The 17,005-nt window shown below is 36.7% G+C and overlaps 1 protein-coding gene across 3 annotated transcripts in view; it reads right to left on the bottom strand.

Moving 5' to 3' along the window:
- PHF21B (PHD finger protein 21B) overlaps positions 1-17,005 on the bottom strand; it is a gene marked incomplete at both ends in the record, with an annotated part of 155,891 nt that overhangs the window by 134,220 nt on the left and 4,666 nt on the right. The gene's annotated exons all lie outside the window — the stretch shown is intronic.

The raw sequence follows: 17,005 nt of genomic DNA, 5'->3' as shown, positions 1-17,005 counted from the left end.
TCTTTTGGCCTGAATTAGTCCATAAGATTTTCAGATCCTGAAATCTTTTCTCAAGACCATTAACAGAAACAAATCAATGAACAAGTGTGGTTGCAGCTTACTGAAGGAAAGATGTAGTTTGTGTTTTGCTTTGTATTTTACAGAGAGAATATTCTCACTTTCTCTGTGATTTCTATGTTGTGCAACTTTGAATTTAGATATTTGAATATTTTTTAATTCAGACACTTATATGACCATGGCAAAATTACAGCTGCATCATTTACATGCGTACTTATATATGTGTATATACATTCAGTTATGCAGCAATCTTGAAAGTATTTATTCTGAAAGTACCATAGTGATTACGTGAAAAAGAGTGATTTACTGCTTCCATTTTAGAAAAGTGAAAGGAGGCCCATGTACTTTAAGAGACCTACTAAATTCCACACAGGAAGAAACCACCACAACAAGGAATGAACTTACACCTCCAAAGACTCAAGCCAACAAGGCAGCTGCTAGAATTTTATTTCCAAGACATGCCAAATCTGGAGCCTATCTTTACCTTCCTGTTACTCCCTTTCTTTGTCACTGTCACAATTAAACTAAGGTTTTACCTGACCATGTGGTCAGCTGTTCTGCTGCCTTTTATCAGAATTAGTTGCTAGATAGAGGACTAAGATAGTAAAATCTGGAGAACTGTCGTTTAGACCTTTATCCCCAGCACATTGCAGCTGTGACCTAACTTTGGCTAGTACATCACTCTGCCTGTAAACAGTAACGTTAAACCAAAATCCTACACTTTCCAGAAGACATTTTCCTCATTCTTAAGAGTCTTAGAGTGGCCTTTGAGAAGCAAAGCACACCTGGATCTCCATTGAGGAGTAAGGTTCTAGGCCAATGCAATGCAAGGAGGTCCCTACAGCCATTCTGTTCCACTTTAAAATTGTACCATTTGTACAAATTCTTATTCAGGGTGCAAAATGCAATTTGATTAGCACAGTCTGGAGGCAGTAACATAGACAGAACAAAACACAAGCTATACTTCTTCTAAGGATGAGAAGAAACACATTCTGTAGCAGGTATGCTGGACAAAGTATCGTCCTACAAGGTCCTCAGCCGTTCCCATGGACTTGCTAAGCAGGAAAGAACACCATACAGTCTTAACAACCAGACAAATTTCAGCTCAAAAAGTCCACTGCTCCTACTGGATGGCAGATGAAACTCTTAGATAACACTGAGAAGAAAATGAAAAAAAAAAAAGAATTCGTATCAAAATTTTTTTAATAAAAACATTTGAAAGTTAATTTCCTAAGGAAATTATACTTACAAAATTAAAATTACCAAAAGAAAGTGTGTTACTTTGAACCTACTTTGCAATTTCAAAAAAGAAGAGGCAGGAAGGTAGAGATCCAGTAGTTTTAAGTTACTAGCAAACTTCGTATAAACATGAGACGTAGTATTTGATGTAACTGAAGGCAAGGCACCACAAAATCCATATTTGAGAGCACCTTCATATGCTTCTATCACCTTCCAGACTTGAATTTGAGTTTGCACTTCCAAAAGTATCAGGATCAGGAATAGAGCAATCAAAAAAAGTTTTTCAAAGCGTTTATCCTAACAGAACAACAGATTTAATAGCATAAAAATGTCATAGGACCAGTAGGCCTACATAAACACAGCTGTATATTCACAGCAAGTTGAGATCCACACCATTTTGGTAGCTTTACTTAATCAAGCAATGTTTCTGAAGTGTTTTGAAAGTCAACAGTATTACAGAAAGCTTCCTGCAGTGTCTGTTACAAAAGCAAAACAACACCTATTACAATTCCATTTCCACACATGCATGGTTTTAGAAACATCTGTTTGTGGAATGAATTCTGACTCCAGGTTCCCAGATCAGCTTCCCTTTGGTTTGTGCTTCACCTCACCTGAAACTTTCTGTGTCACTGTTTGATCACTGTTTGATCACTGATCACTGTTTGTTTTTGCATTAGCACTGAGGCTTTTTTCTTAAACTAATCCAAACCCTTTCAGGTGTTTCAGGAGTGAATATAAATGTTTTCCCCATTTTAATCTCCTATTGTATCCAGCACTCATGGACAGCAAAACTATCCGTAGTCCCCTGAAGGCAGCAAGAACTAATAGTAAATGTGGGGAGGAAAGAGTGGTATATTTGAATTAGCGAAAATGTCTCTTCTGAACATGTTCCTTGAGCGATTCCTACAAACTTAGCCAAGTTTAATGAGCATCAGTCCTACTATCTATTGTCCTTTTGCAGTCAGAAAACCCCAGGGGCTGTTGGACAAGGGTTGATAGAAACTTCAGTGATCAAGGACTCAGGGACAGGGATCAGAAATGCTGCTGTGATCAGTCTCTCCTGGGACAACCTACACACAGGACTGTACTTACAGAGAGGTTTCAACAAAAGCTCTTGCTATAGTAGTCTGCTTCAGCTGAAGTCAACAGTGAAACTCCTGTTGACTTCAGTAAGAGATAGTATGGGCCGCTGTTGAGAGCTTTTGAAAATTCGATGCTACACAGCAAAAAAGCAGATTGGTTGGGCAAGCAAAGTCTAGCTGCACACACTTCTCAGAGCAGAACACCATAAGGAATTCACCAAAAACTACACTGGAGAGGCAATGCACCTATGGATATAGAGCTACATTTAAAACTACTGAACCTGCACTCCTTCAAAGTTCCTGGCAGCAATTCTAATGTTAGCTTTATGCACAGTGTTTCCTCTCCACATTGCAGTTAGCATAGTTTCAGTTTGAAAATTACATTCTGTTACATCATCTATAAATTCCTTACACTTGGAAGCATGTCATCTACAAAATGACTCAGACTATACTGCAGCGATATAAAATAGTAGAATGATGCAACACAACATTTACTTCTGACTACTAACTATCCAATAAAGCCAGGGGGGAGGAAAAAAATAAAACAATTAATAATAAAAGCCTGATGCAAAACTTTCTACAGTTTCTTCTGTCTGCAAAAATGCATGGACAGATGTCTAACCTGCCATCTAACATGGAGTTTCAGCTCCCTTAGCAGATATTCTGAGATCCCAATTGAGATGAGATTTTCCAAAGAAGTTTGGAATAAGCATCCAACGTTTGAAAGCTGTAGTCAACAACATAGAGAAATCACTGCCTCTTTATGCTTCTACATACATACAGATTCTTCTTAAAATAAAGACACACTTGGCTTTACTGTGAAAACCTAAACTACACACTTCTGAAACACAGAATGCTTATGCATCCCACCTGTACTCACTGTCTTATTTTCAACTGGGACAGAATTGTTTTCTTCAGAGTGTCTGGTATGATGCTTTCTTTTTGTTGTAGGCAAGATAAATATTAAATAAATAGTCCACAATTCCAGCGAACTGCTACACTGAAATCCCCTGCATTAAACAGGTAAAAACCTATATAACATACATTTGCAGCTGTGTGAAAGCAAACCTTGGGTCCAGTAAAGTGCAGGCAATCCTTTTTTTCCCCATATCTGATAAAAAGAAAAATTTCCTCTTTCAAACAGGTCCATAGGTATTACTGCATCCTGGCAGCCTCCCTGTTTAAGATTTTCAAGCACTGAAAAATAATGTAAGCATTTATCTGCTTGCTCAGTTCATTGATGTCAAATTAACAGCAGATTGTCCCTTCACATTACACACAGCTTCTCTCATGTTCTGCTCTTCCTCCCAGGGGAGAAAACAAATACACTTCTGCCTCTGTTTGTAAAAAGATTATTTGCATCGGTCAGGCTACAGTGATTCAAAGAGCCGAGGCTCCACCAGTTCTCCCCTTGGATGACAGCTGAATGTCCTGCATGAAGAAGGGCAGCTCAAGATGGCAAAGCTTCAGTTGAAACACTGGGGAGCTCTGCAGAATCCCCCCCAAAATACTTTATGAAAATACAATTAAAATACATTAGAATTGCTGCTAAAATGAAACCAACACCTGACTTTTATGCTCTGAACCCCAAAAGCTAGCAGGCCCTGGCACTGCCTTACTACCTAACAGCATGTTTTTCGGGAACTGACAGGAGTGGAAGGGAAATGAGGAGATAAACCTGCATCTTTCAGGGTTGACCAATAGATTCCTAAGGAGATATAAAAAGTTGCCTAAATTACTGTGATAAGTTGCCATCTCTACCTATTACCACCAATACTCTTTTTGTCAGGTTGACCTTGCTGAGTTTGTTGCACCATGATTACATCACATTTTCTTTCTTTTCACTTCCCCCTCCCCTTTTCTGTGCCATCCAAACCCAGAAAAAGATATGACAGGTTAGACTTCACTGTTGTCCCTCAGTGGCAGAAAAAAAGTAAGGATTAAAATACTGTATGTCGCTGCTTATTTCTCTATGATAGTGTTTAACATCCTACTCAAGATTATTAATAGCATGTTCACAGGCTCGCTCATTCACTTTCAAGCATACATCTGTACAAACCATGCCATCTTCTGGTGCTTCCTTGCAGCAAAAAAAAGAAATACCAGTGTCAGAACTTACACTGTCACTCCTATCTCTGAATGTATAGAGAGCCACGTGTTTACTCTTCTGTGATTGAGTGCAACACTGCAGTTCAGAAAAATGCCTCAGGACTCTACCAGGTATCAAAATGACAGTGAAAAATGAAACGCCAGAAACATTCTGACTTACCATAATACCAAATCTATCCTACAAACTAAGACAGCAATATCCATTTTGGAAAAAACTCCGCGTTCAGGTTATAATAAAAGACATTCCTATGAGTAATGCTTTAGTGTCCAGAAAATAATTTTGGAATCAGTTTTCTAATATGATAAAAGTACCCGGGCATCAGGAAACTTATTGCAGCTGGAACTGACTCTCCATACGTACTAAAGAGAGATTGGCTAACATGCTGATTTACTCTTTTATCCCTTAACATTTTTATCCTATATTCTTCAGAAATATTTCCAAACATTACAGCTTATAAACAAGTGGGTACATGTTATCTCCCCCTACAGCCAGACAAATCTCCTCAATATCTTTGCATGTTACAGATTCCCCTCAATTTTAAGAGTCTGGTTGATTCTTTCAACTTTCTCTGCTAGAAAGTTGTTCCAGAGCATCATTTTTCACATCTTTGAGGCTTACAGAAGTTCCAATCTTCTATCTACAGCAATAGGCAATATACCTTTACACATTATGTATCTCAAAGAGTTTTAAAGAAACATTTGTTACACATTGAACATTAAACATTTGCTACACATCAGTATACCCTCATCCCTTGGCATACACAATTATCCACTTAATTGTGAGAAATAGTCATGTGTTCCCATGCAGACTCATTACTGTGGAGGAGGAGTGTCACGACACTGAAAAACACCCTGACAGGATGAAATCATGACTGTGTATCAGGCAAGAATAGTATAAAGTCATGCTTCCCTATCCTTACCTTGGCTTCTGAGCAAATGCAAATGTGTGATCAGTTACACGATGGCACAATCTTGGCATCATAAGGTTGGTGCGTACCCTAAACCAATCCACGCAGGCCCCAGCCTGGCATGAAGAATTACCACTGAAATTCTGATCCCCGACCAGGCTACACAGCTCCTGTCAGTACCGAAGGTCTGCACCAGTAAAGTTTTGGCTGAAAGAACGTTACGGTTTTTTGAAAGGAAACCCAGGTTACTTGCCATCTGCTCCTTTGTTTTATAAAAGCCGCTATTATTTAACATTAAAGCAATCAAGGCGCTAGTGTGCTTTCTTCCACTTATGTTGTTTGCCTACTTTTCTACAGCAAGCAAAATGTGAAAAGCAAACCAAGCCAAAGAATTTTTAACTGTGTTTATGAATCACTTTTTTTTTTTCCTCCTGAATTTCATTATATAATGATACAAACATTAGGAATCTGGAAAAAAAAAAGACAACATATTCTACTGAAAAGTGCATTGTTGATATTTTCTTCAAGAAATGTAAGAAGTTCTAAAGCATCCTTCTAATGTTATATCCAAGCAAGGTAACAAAATTCATAGCTGCTAACTGCCCTTAACATGGGTAAATTGATTGCAGACTGCAGCCCAAAATACTAGCTTCCATAGAAGAAGTGACTTTCACCTTGAGGGAGGGTTTTCCCTGCCAGACTGAAGTACAGGCCTTAAGTCTGAAAAAATAATAATAATAAAATTAAATAAAGTTTTTAGTGGAATTTCAGAAGTCCATTAGCTCTAAGATGCTCCAGAGCTCAAGGATGTGGGAAAAGATTATAGGACCCAATTCTTCATTCAATTTCCCTCTAGCATTCAGAGTACAGAGGAATACAGTTGATACACCCGTGCCCACAAGGGAGTAACTGTCTTCCTTTCTCCTCTCCATTCAAGACCTGTGATATCATTATTGATAAAGACAGAAGAGCAGGAGTTGAGTGGTGACGTGCTAAATGTCAGAGGAACCCATCAGCACAGAATTCACACAGGCTGAATAAACATTAATTATCAGTTCCAAATCAAGAGCTCACTTCTGAAGCAAATCATTCAGTTCTCAATGCTTTCTGTGCTTTGTTTGACATCACAAAATCATCTTGGAGCAGACCAAGTGGATTTCTTTCAGATAAAGAAAAGGGTCATGTTTCCACATAAAGATCTTTCAGAGTGAAAGAGCCAAAGCCATTCAAGAAAGGTACAAAGCCATTTGGGAGCCAATGCAACTTCTAGAGACTAGATGAAATTCAGATTTCACTATGTGATTATTCACACTATTCAGAGAGCATTCCAAATATCCATGGAAGAATCAGATTGTCTTAGTCATGGCAAGGGATAGCATCAGATGAGATAATCTCTCAAGACAACACTGAAATATTTTCTTGCTTGCCCAATGAAAGCCCAGGATGAGTTTTCTGTAGCTTTTCCTACATAAACTAAGAGAAAGAGGGGTTTCTTACTCGTTTTGCTAGATCAGCTTTTTTATTATCTCTTGGTACATTGGTAGGGAAAGAAAATCAACTCATCCCATCTGGGAATTACAAACAAGTGTAAATGAATTGACTTAGCTTTAAATCACCACACTGAGCAGACACATCATAACCCTAACTAGAGTGTTAATCAAACATTTTAACATAGGCATCTGAATATATAATGGCTAGTAACGACACTCCAGTAAAGAAAATCAATTGCACCTCCAGTTATAGCTGGTAACTGAGAAAGATAATCGTCTGCTCAAACTTTTACCTGTCCTTCTCAATTCCCTGTCACAATAGAATCATAGAATCATAGAATGGCCTGGGTTGAAAAGGACTACAATGATCATCTACTTTTAACCCCCCTGATATGCACAGGGTCGGCAGTAATGGAGCCTTTCTGTTTTGTTCACAAGGAACCTACAAGCTTAAACTTTATTATCTTCACTCTGACATCATTTCTTACCCTTGTTTATCAAGTTCACAGGGTGTTTTAATGTCTCTGAAGTGTGGAAACTTCTTTTGTCAGGCAGAGAAGATTTTCTCTCCTTAAAAAACAAGGAGGATGTTTATGCCAAAGCCCTTGAGTTTGACAGAAGCTGGCCCTTAAACATAAATGTGTTTTTACTTCTTCTACGCCATTTTCACTAAAAGCAAACCAAAACAACAGTAATCAAAAATTTATATATATTTGGCTGTTAAAACAAGTGCTATTCGTTCAGAATAAGGTTGTAAGGTTGGATGGGCTTGTAAAGCAGCCACATAAATTTGTTTACAACTGATTCATTGCACATTCAGTATATCAAACCAAATTCTCATAGAATTCTAGTACTTCATTAATGCTAATTTCAAGTCTTTCCAAGCTGCTAATAGCATAATGATTTTGGAGCAATTGTTTCTACCTAATAGATCCTTGACCCTGGAAGGTAAAATTTCTTCAGTGAGTCGTAACCCAACGGACTGTAAGAGCTCTGTCATGTCAAGAATCTGCATCTTAATAAACCTCAGGTCATGTATTTGACCAATCCGGTGAGAAATATGCATTTTAAAAACTTCATAACAATGTATTTACATCATAGTTTGTAAAGCTGGAAAGCTAGCTGATGACTGAAAGATCTTTTTTATGTGATAGTGAATTGTTAAGTAAATATGTAGTAATGTTTAGTTAGCTATGATTTGAAGTTTCTTCTGGAAGAACAGCATTTCTAAAGTTATTTTTAAAAGAAATAATCAAATTGACACTAAAATCTGAAGGTTTAGACTTATTCTTTACAGTATTTAGAGAAATTACAAGCTAGCAAACTAACAGTGGTTTCAGTGGAAATTACCTTAAATAAAAAGGTAAGAATGTAAGATTTTAAGGATCAAGTCATACATCATACATTTGGTTGGTCTATCTAGATTTTATGTTTTTATGAAGAGTAGTTTGGGTTTGGTGGGAGTAACAGATTCAACTGAGCCAAACAGAATAAAACTAGATCTTAATCCAGCCAATTAAACAGTGATATCTTCTCTTCCTCATTCTTTAAAACAAGCAAACAAACAAACAACAACAAAAGCTCAGCTAACGCTAGTAAAACTAAAAGGTGTCACACAGTAGAAAGTTCCTTAAGAAACACTCAAATGGATTTCAGGATATTGAACCATATAACAAAATCCATCTTTATCATCTGACAACGCTCACTTTAATAGGTGGCAACTAAAAGTATAACAAGGCACTGAAGCGGAAAGAAAACCCCCCTTCAACTTTAGGAAGATAACAATACATACACTGTTTTCTGTGAAACTATGAACTTCTTCATATGATAACAAATCCATAACTGTAGATTCATTGAACTGTCCCAGCGAACTTATGCCAGAAAAATTCAGACTTGCTTACTCTGCATTTGTAACAACCTTGACAAAGACACTCAAAGATGAGTTTGGGGGAACATTTAGCCCATCACTGTGTATGGATAAACTACAGCCACTTTTGCCTTCAATTTATTACTCACTGTTTGCGTTACCTTATTGTTTGGGTGTCTTAGAAAAGAATCTCATTAAGCCAAACACTGAACATACACAGGACAAAGACAGAATTATATCCAGAGAGCTTACAGTTCAGCACCTTTAGAAGAAAGACTTTAACTAAATAAATGCAATAAGAAGTACAGAGAAAATAACCAACTATAGCTTTTTTTTTTTTTTCCTTTTTTTTAAACAGAGAGCCTTGAAATCCTGAGCTTAAATCCTGATTTAGCCTCATAAATAAAAATATATTTAAAGGTACCAGAAACATGAGTGAGTTCACATTGAAGGCCTCGTAAGCTCTCTGAATTAAAACTCTTGAATGCAAAGGAAATCAGACTCAAGGCCAAGAACACAGGCTCCATTCTTAAATCAGGTCTTCGGCCTTTCCTGCACCCACCTAAGGCAAGCATTACAGCTAAATGTTGGCCTAGATTTCAACCTGAGTTTCATCAGTTTTATGAATTTACTTCTGTCTTTAATCATCACTGCTAGTCCTCTGTCTGTGTGTGTTGGCACATACACGTGGGGGAGAGAAGGGATGAATCTCCAGTGTCGAAAAAATCAGCTGAATGCTGCACTCCCACACTGAGTTTGGCATACTAAAATCATAGGCTTTTCACAACCCTCAGTTATATTATTCATGCAGAATGCACTCAGCTTTCTATTGTTCCTGCTCTCATTGTTTATAAATGAGTCGTTGCTACATCTGGGGATGGAAGTTCTTTTAAGTTTCTCTTAGTAAAATTACTTCTGTAACAAGGTGCAGTACTATCACTCAGAGGTTAAGGAAGTTTCTGGAAATGCTTGTGTTTCTGGAAAGCAATATTTCCTTGCTTTATTGAAACAAAAACGAACAACTAAACTGATCATTTTGTTTTGGCCAACAGAGACACAGTTTCTTAATTGTTTCCTAAATGTTTCAGAAAGTAATTAAATGCTTCATTTTGTTCCTCATTACTGCAGCGCTTGCAGAAGAAATTTCTAAATATGTTAAGATTCTTGCTTTTACATCTCACTTAAACATTCCCAGCACTGACACATTAAAAAAAAAAAAAAAAGAAAAGAAAAAAAAAAAATGACCCTGAGACACAGACTTGAAATGTTGTGCATGGTGCAAATACTATTTCTCATTACAGGACATGAAACGTGCCAGAAATTGCTGCTCCCTTCTGTTACGTCCAATACAGCTGCAGAAAACCATGTAACACCTTTGTCTAGCGACACTGTGAATTTCATGATTTAGCTTGTTCAACAGTTCAGGCTGTCATCATTAATCCTGTGACTGCACAAGATTCTGATGCATTCCCCAGCTTAGAGTTTGTTTTCAATCCAATTTAACTTAATAAACAATAGGCTGAATTGCAAAAGAAAAAAAGTAAGTCAGTCACACAGCAACTTAAATACTTTTGGCTCCAGAGGACACCCTGCTGTTGAGGTTTAACGTCACACTATTTTAAAGATAGCTGCAGTGTTCTTTTACTCCTCCTCACATGATTCTTTGTTTTTTAGCTTAGAGGACTTCTTTTATGTGTCCTGTTAAGGTTGAGATATTGTAAATCCAAAGCTGTCAACTGATAGACTGACACCTAAAATACTGGAAACAGAAAACTGGAGTCAGTTCCATCTATCCATACTCTGGAATGAAGAGGAACCTGTGTTTGGTACTATAGACTCAAAAAGTGTATCAGTTTGCCCAGTTAATGCACATACAATTGTTTAACCAATGTTAAGCAAAGAAACAATTCCATCTTTTTCGAAAGCCAACTCCTGTCCACTGGCAAATACTGCTTGACTTTAAGAAATTGATGTTTTTTGACTTTTTAATATCAATCCCTAACATAAGGGAAATATGCTAAAAGAAGTTTAAGGAAACCTTTCCCAAGAGCAGTATCATTAAGCCAACAAGCTTTTCCCTCTTCTCTAGGTTCCTCTAACACTTGCATTATCTTCCTCCCTCACCTCTTCTCGGCTGCTTTTTTCCTCCCCTGGCCAGATTCTGATTTTCATTATATCAGTGAAAACTGGGTAACTTCAGTGATCTCCAGAGAAATATGTGTCTCAATTTACACCTGCCTAGCTGGCAGAAAATGCAAATTGAGCCGAATGGTATTTAGTTTGCTCATTTGTCTCTTTTATTTATAAGAAAAAAGTCTAGATTCCACTGCTCATGCACATCTCCAGTAGTATCTCATTCCTTAACAGCATATATTGAGAAAAGTGTTTTTCACTCAAAACATACAAGTAAAACTTGGTCTGCAATTAGTAATGGAAAAGCACAAAAAGTATTCATTTCAACAATGAAAATCTCAACTCTTTCAGGTCATCTGAAAGAGTGACAAGAGTGCACTGTTTTAATTGGTTTTAAAACAGCAGTTATTTCTTGATGTATTTGCATTTTAAGTGCCAAGTTTTGTCTAAGAAGAAAGAAAATGCTTGCAAATGTTCCTGTCACTGCCATATTCCAATTAGTTTCAGAGGAGCAAAAGGTGACAGATTAAAACAACTCCGTGTAACAGTGGAGAGTAAATAACCTACAAATCTGGAAACTATTCTGTGTGTGTGATGAGGACCAGAACCACACAGAACACGTACAAGCAAAAAAAAAATAAAATAAAATAAAAAGTGCATTGAAAGGAGATTGGATTGTTTTTAATTTAAATCCATGCCTATTCAAAACAGTCATATCTGAATTTCTAAGAGCATGCAAAAATCACTGTGCATTTACCATACTAAATGCCTTTTTATCAACTAACAAAATAGAAAAGATACAAATGAACCAATCAGGGATTTCGAGTGAGCTATCACTGTTAGAAAAGCTAGTTTGCACATTTCAGTTGAGTCACCACAGAGAAGCAAGAAAAAAAAGAAAAAAAAAGGAAAAAAAAAGGGGGGAAATAAATTACTGTGTGCAACTCCATCTGCAAACTGCTTCTCCCGCACTGGTATGTAATAAAATGTGTTGCTAAGATACAAGCTGCTAAAGAAGTTCATTAAAGGACACTTTAAACAAAGCTGCCAGACTCTTTTCCCTTTAAAGATTGCTTATTTGGTTCTGTCCCTTGTGTTTATAATTAGATCCTCTATATGAGAGATTGTGCTCCATTCAAGCCCACTCAGCAAAGAATGTTAATAAAATAACGTACATAAGACACTGGCTTAGGTGGTATATATTTATGGGCTACAGAACTGCTGATAGAAATACATCTGGATTCCACTTGTATTTTTTAAACAAGAAATAAAGCTTTTCAAAGTAGCTTCTCTCTAGGCTGGAAAGCAGAAATGTCAGTTTCTGTGTCCGGCACTCTAACCTAACTTTTAGAACAGACAGCAAAGAAAACTGGCTTCTTGCCTAAAGTTTGGACTTTCTGAGACGTCTCTTGTGTAAGCTTTTATGTACAAGCCTTCGTTACCTACACTAAAATAAAGGCCAAGATTGTTTATGCTTTTTCACACGGCAATCTTTATCCTTTTCCACCTGTATCTGAGCTCCTAGATGTGCGTTAATGAGTGCAAAATTTCCTTGATCTTAACATAATAATGACAAAGGAAGTCTGCTTTGTCACAGTTTATATCCAGGAAAGTTATTTTAGCAAAGAGGTCTTTATCTGACCTTGAATACGATTTAAGTCTCTCTAGTAACATTTTCATGGTATTTTGGCTTTTGTTTAGGCTGAGAGGAGAAGAATGGGCGAGGCATATTTTGCATTCACTCACTGTGGTGAAATTATATCTTAAGAAATAATTCCAGCATTTATCTGTTCAGCACTTAATAACAAGAGACATATAAATCACAGATGAGAGTTAGTATCAGTGATTATATAGGAAATGTTACTTGTCACTTTGTAACCTGCATCTCATAAAATTCTGTATCACAGTCCCCAGTATGTATATATTTTTAATTATATTTTCAGGCTCATTTACATGCGCATATTGGCTTTCTGCCTGAATGATATCAAAGAGAAAGACCTTATGCTCACACTCAACCAACACACACACACACACAAGCACATTTATACACAGAGATGCTCGAGTCTGTACATTTCTGAGAATGGAATCTTTTTCATTCTTAGAAAAGCTTCAGCTCGCCAATAAATCTTTAGGCAATCTTAGCTCATTCAAAGCGCTTTAGAAAAATGTAAAATCACAGAAGATGCAGGTTAATCTCTGCTGCATGTCAAAAGTATCAATGATTATCACTTGGCTCATGTTAATCAAAATGTAATACACATTTTTACTTTCTGTAACCATATAAGATTTGTCAGCAATACCTGAGTTTGCTCAGAAAGGCTATTCCATTCCTTCTCACTGGCTAAGAAGTAAGCTACATCATAAAGTACCTTCAAGACCAAGTTAAATCAATGTGGAAAGGCAAACAACTTAAACACTGTATAGATTTAATTTATGTTTCAAGACCAATTATATCCTTCTCTTGATGAAATGTAAGCAATCAGACAAATTTTCAGATGAATGCACTGTTCTTACCACAGCCTCAATGCCCAACCTCTTAGGGCTAAAATCCAACTCTGAAAATAAGACTGCCTCACAAAAAACCCTAGTTAATAACACACATCATATCTCCAGAGTTCCAAATACTTCTTGTTTTGATTTTACTGAAGTCACATTTAGAGCAAGTTCTCTGGTTCACTTCCATTCAGTCAAATGAGTTACTTCACACTTCAAACTCAGGCATACACTTAACCCCTCAAGGTTAAAAAAAAAAAATAAAATACATTTTCCTATTTTTTCCACTGTTTCTGTATATTAGCCAGAAGGGTCTGTTTGTACATGTGCAAAAGAACCCTGCAGTACATATTAGATTTCAATACATGCCTACCATTGGCAGTCGCAGGTTGTAGCTGGAACTAAGCCGCATCAGCAATTTCACATGACACTTGGAAATTGCTACTACATAACAATAAGTAGCTGATTCAAAAAGAGAGAGAGGGAGAAAGCATGCAAAAGGAAGTACATTTTAGCTCAAGAAAAACATTTCCAAAGAGCAAAGTAACAAAACCTTAAGTGAATAATAACAATAATAATAACAATAAATATATATGTACATTTATATATGTGCACATAGGGGAAGTGTGTTTAAGTCACTTAACGAGGAGTGGATAGACCAAATATGATCCTGTTAGGCTGAAATAACTGTCTACTTTAATGGCAGAAAGACAAATTTGCATTTCAATTAGTCCAATTCTTTTTTTGTTCTTCTTTGTTCTTATCTTAAACTTGCAGTCCATTTTTGTACTTCTCTCCAACTACCGTGCATGTACAAATTGCCCTCTTTGACATCATGGTCACACATACACCATTTACCACAGCCTTGTCTTATTGATTTGCAAACTTCTATCTTTTAACTCTATTGATTAGAAATTGTGTTGATACTTCACATTTTGTTTTAGGGGTGGAGAGGAAAGCGAGGTATCATTTTATAATCGAGTAAAAAAATACTGCATATTTTTATCTTTGATCACAAAGAGAAAGGATTAGAAGGAAAAGTTAAAAGTAACTCTGTATTAACATGCTTTTATATGCCTTCACGCTTTCAACTTGAAAATCAAATCTGGAATGAGATGAAAAGGGATTTTCTTTACTTGAACATACCAGAAGTGTTTAGATTGATGCAGTATCCTATTGGAAATGTGATTCAAAAAACCTTCTCTAGCATCACGATACATAGGGGAGACATTTGGAGCCATATTCTGCTTCTACTGCACAAGCAGAAGGGTCCAGTGGGCTAGATACTGAAACAAAGTGAACTGATACGAATATCCAACGAGATAACACTTTTCTGGATCAGCTGTACACAAGGCATGAACAAGTTGAGAATTTTTCCCATTAAACCAGAGCTCTAGACAAAGACTCCCTTGGACATATAGCTTTTAACTGCCCAAGTGTCTACTAGAAAACTAAAACAAATTCTAACTCCAATACAGAATTCCTACATAGAACTAAAGTTTCCTTGAAAAGGTCTGCCTACCAATGTACCTTGTACATCTGAACAAATACCTGCTTGCTACAAGTATATATAAGATATTTTACACTGTGTAACAGGTAGAAAATACTGTTAGTGTTAAATCAAAAGTGAAATAAGAAGGTATTGTTGCCATAATTCCTTTTTCTGAATAGACAAAGGCATTGTAAGGAAAAAAAAATTGCCAAATCACAGGGATAATCATCATAGCCAGCTCCTCTAATGAGGCATCATGGGATTACTGGAGTTATTATAAGAGTCATCTTATTGAAGAAATTCAAAGTTCATTGAAATCAATTGTACTGTTCTGACAGCAGGTGTTTTAAGTGGCTAAAATATCAAAGTGAACTCTTTAAAATGGTTAGAATGAATGTAACGTTCACTTTTCAACTCTTAGCCATGCCAAGTGATATACTGTACAACTACAGAAAAGTGTGCAAAGAAAAATGCTGGAATAAAATAGCATTTCACATGCTTGTCAAGCAGCTACCAAACAAAAGGTGATTCTAACTCCCTCCAGTACACATTTTCATTACAGATGTGCAATTTCCATGAATCTTAGAAGGGTAACCTAATGGAAGGCAGAAAGCCAGAAGTATACATACTTCCATTGTGCTTCACCTCTAAGAAAACGTTCCTTATTATCCTTTTAGCCAATGTGAACATGGAATGACAACATAGTATTAGTGAAAGCAAAAGCAGAATGCTAAGTTTGCCATTATGCTAACTGTATTCCCACATTTATCCTCCAAGGAGCTGAAGGTGAATTCTTTCCTAGTTTCATGCCTTCTTCAACAGATGGCAAAGCAATCAGTAGATTACTAGTTGGTTCTAGAAGGAAAGCAGGAAAGAAGGAAAGAAGGAAAGAAGGAGGGAGGGAAGGAGAAAACAAGTAACTGAAGCTTTCTAAATCAAGATCCAGAGCTAATTCTTACTTTGATATAGTAAGTGTGTTTGATTCTGAAGTTGTTTGGGTTTCCTTGCAAAGTTAGAAGGACCTCAACATGCAGAAGAACTGCCTACGTCTAATACTTGTGATTGAAGAATATTTCACCTGGGGCTCCTCATGTTGCCTATCTCACCTTTGGCAGGTGGTCGGTAAGGCTCTTCAAACTAAATTCTGCTAGGATTAACGTATGCAGACAGAATTCATGGCACAATGAATAGCAGTGTTTTGGGACAGTTTTACATTAGGCACAACTCGATTTGGAAATGTCTTTCAGGTCTTATCTGTTTTCAGTGATGCTTATAACCCCTATTATATTTCAACAATTTTGAAGGTACCCAACCATATGAAATACTGAGCTTTGGCAAATGTCAATAATTTCCCCTCTAACACATGTAAACAATGCTGCCATTTCCACACACAGCACAGCATGAATTTAAAAACAAAACCAAACAAAAACCTACTTCCTCCTTTTCCCCAAAACAGAGATACAACATCAGTAAAATTAGACATCTTGAGCTAAATCCTTTCCAACAACTCATATAAGAACTGTATTTTAATTTTAAGAAGTACAACACTTTCTACAAACAGGCTTTGTGGTGATCACCACAGGCAAAATACAGTTAGTGATTTAATTTCAGATATACCACCCAAAAATACAGCCCAGCAATAGCACAGGTTGAGACAGTCTGCCTGAAACTAATGTTGATTTTCTGCATAGATAGTAAATTATCGTAAAGAAATGAGGCAGTGCACAAGTGAATGGCACATACATAATGTCTTTCAGGAAGACATATTTTTATTACTGTGCTCCAGGATAGGCCGACTGAATTCAGAGTTCATCATAGTTGAAAATATAGCAGCCCTTGTGCGCTCATTGTTAATTTTGAAGACCTGGCTCCCTACCTACTACTTATGTCAGTAACAATTAACTTCCGACTGGAGGTTAAAGGTATATTTATTTGTTTATCTTGACCTATTAATTAGTAAGAGACAACTTTCTAAAATTAAAAGACACTTAATGACTCTGTAAGGACATAAAGAAAGCAAGAAACGCATGCAGCAGAGCACCTCTTGTGTCATTTTAAGACCAGTGCTGGCTCTTATGATAGCCTTTTATTTACACATAAATGCTTGTTGCTTGACAATTTAGATAAAAATGTTA

Source organism: Tetrao urogallus, assembly GCF_951394365.1.
Source record: "Tetrao urogallus genome assembly, chromosome: 1".
Lineage (NCBI taxonomy): Eukaryota > Metazoa > Chordata > Aves > Galliformes > Phasianidae > Tetrao > Tetrao urogallus.
Note: the sequence above shows the minus strand (reverse complement) of the source record. Positions and strands in the feature narration are given on the sequence as shown.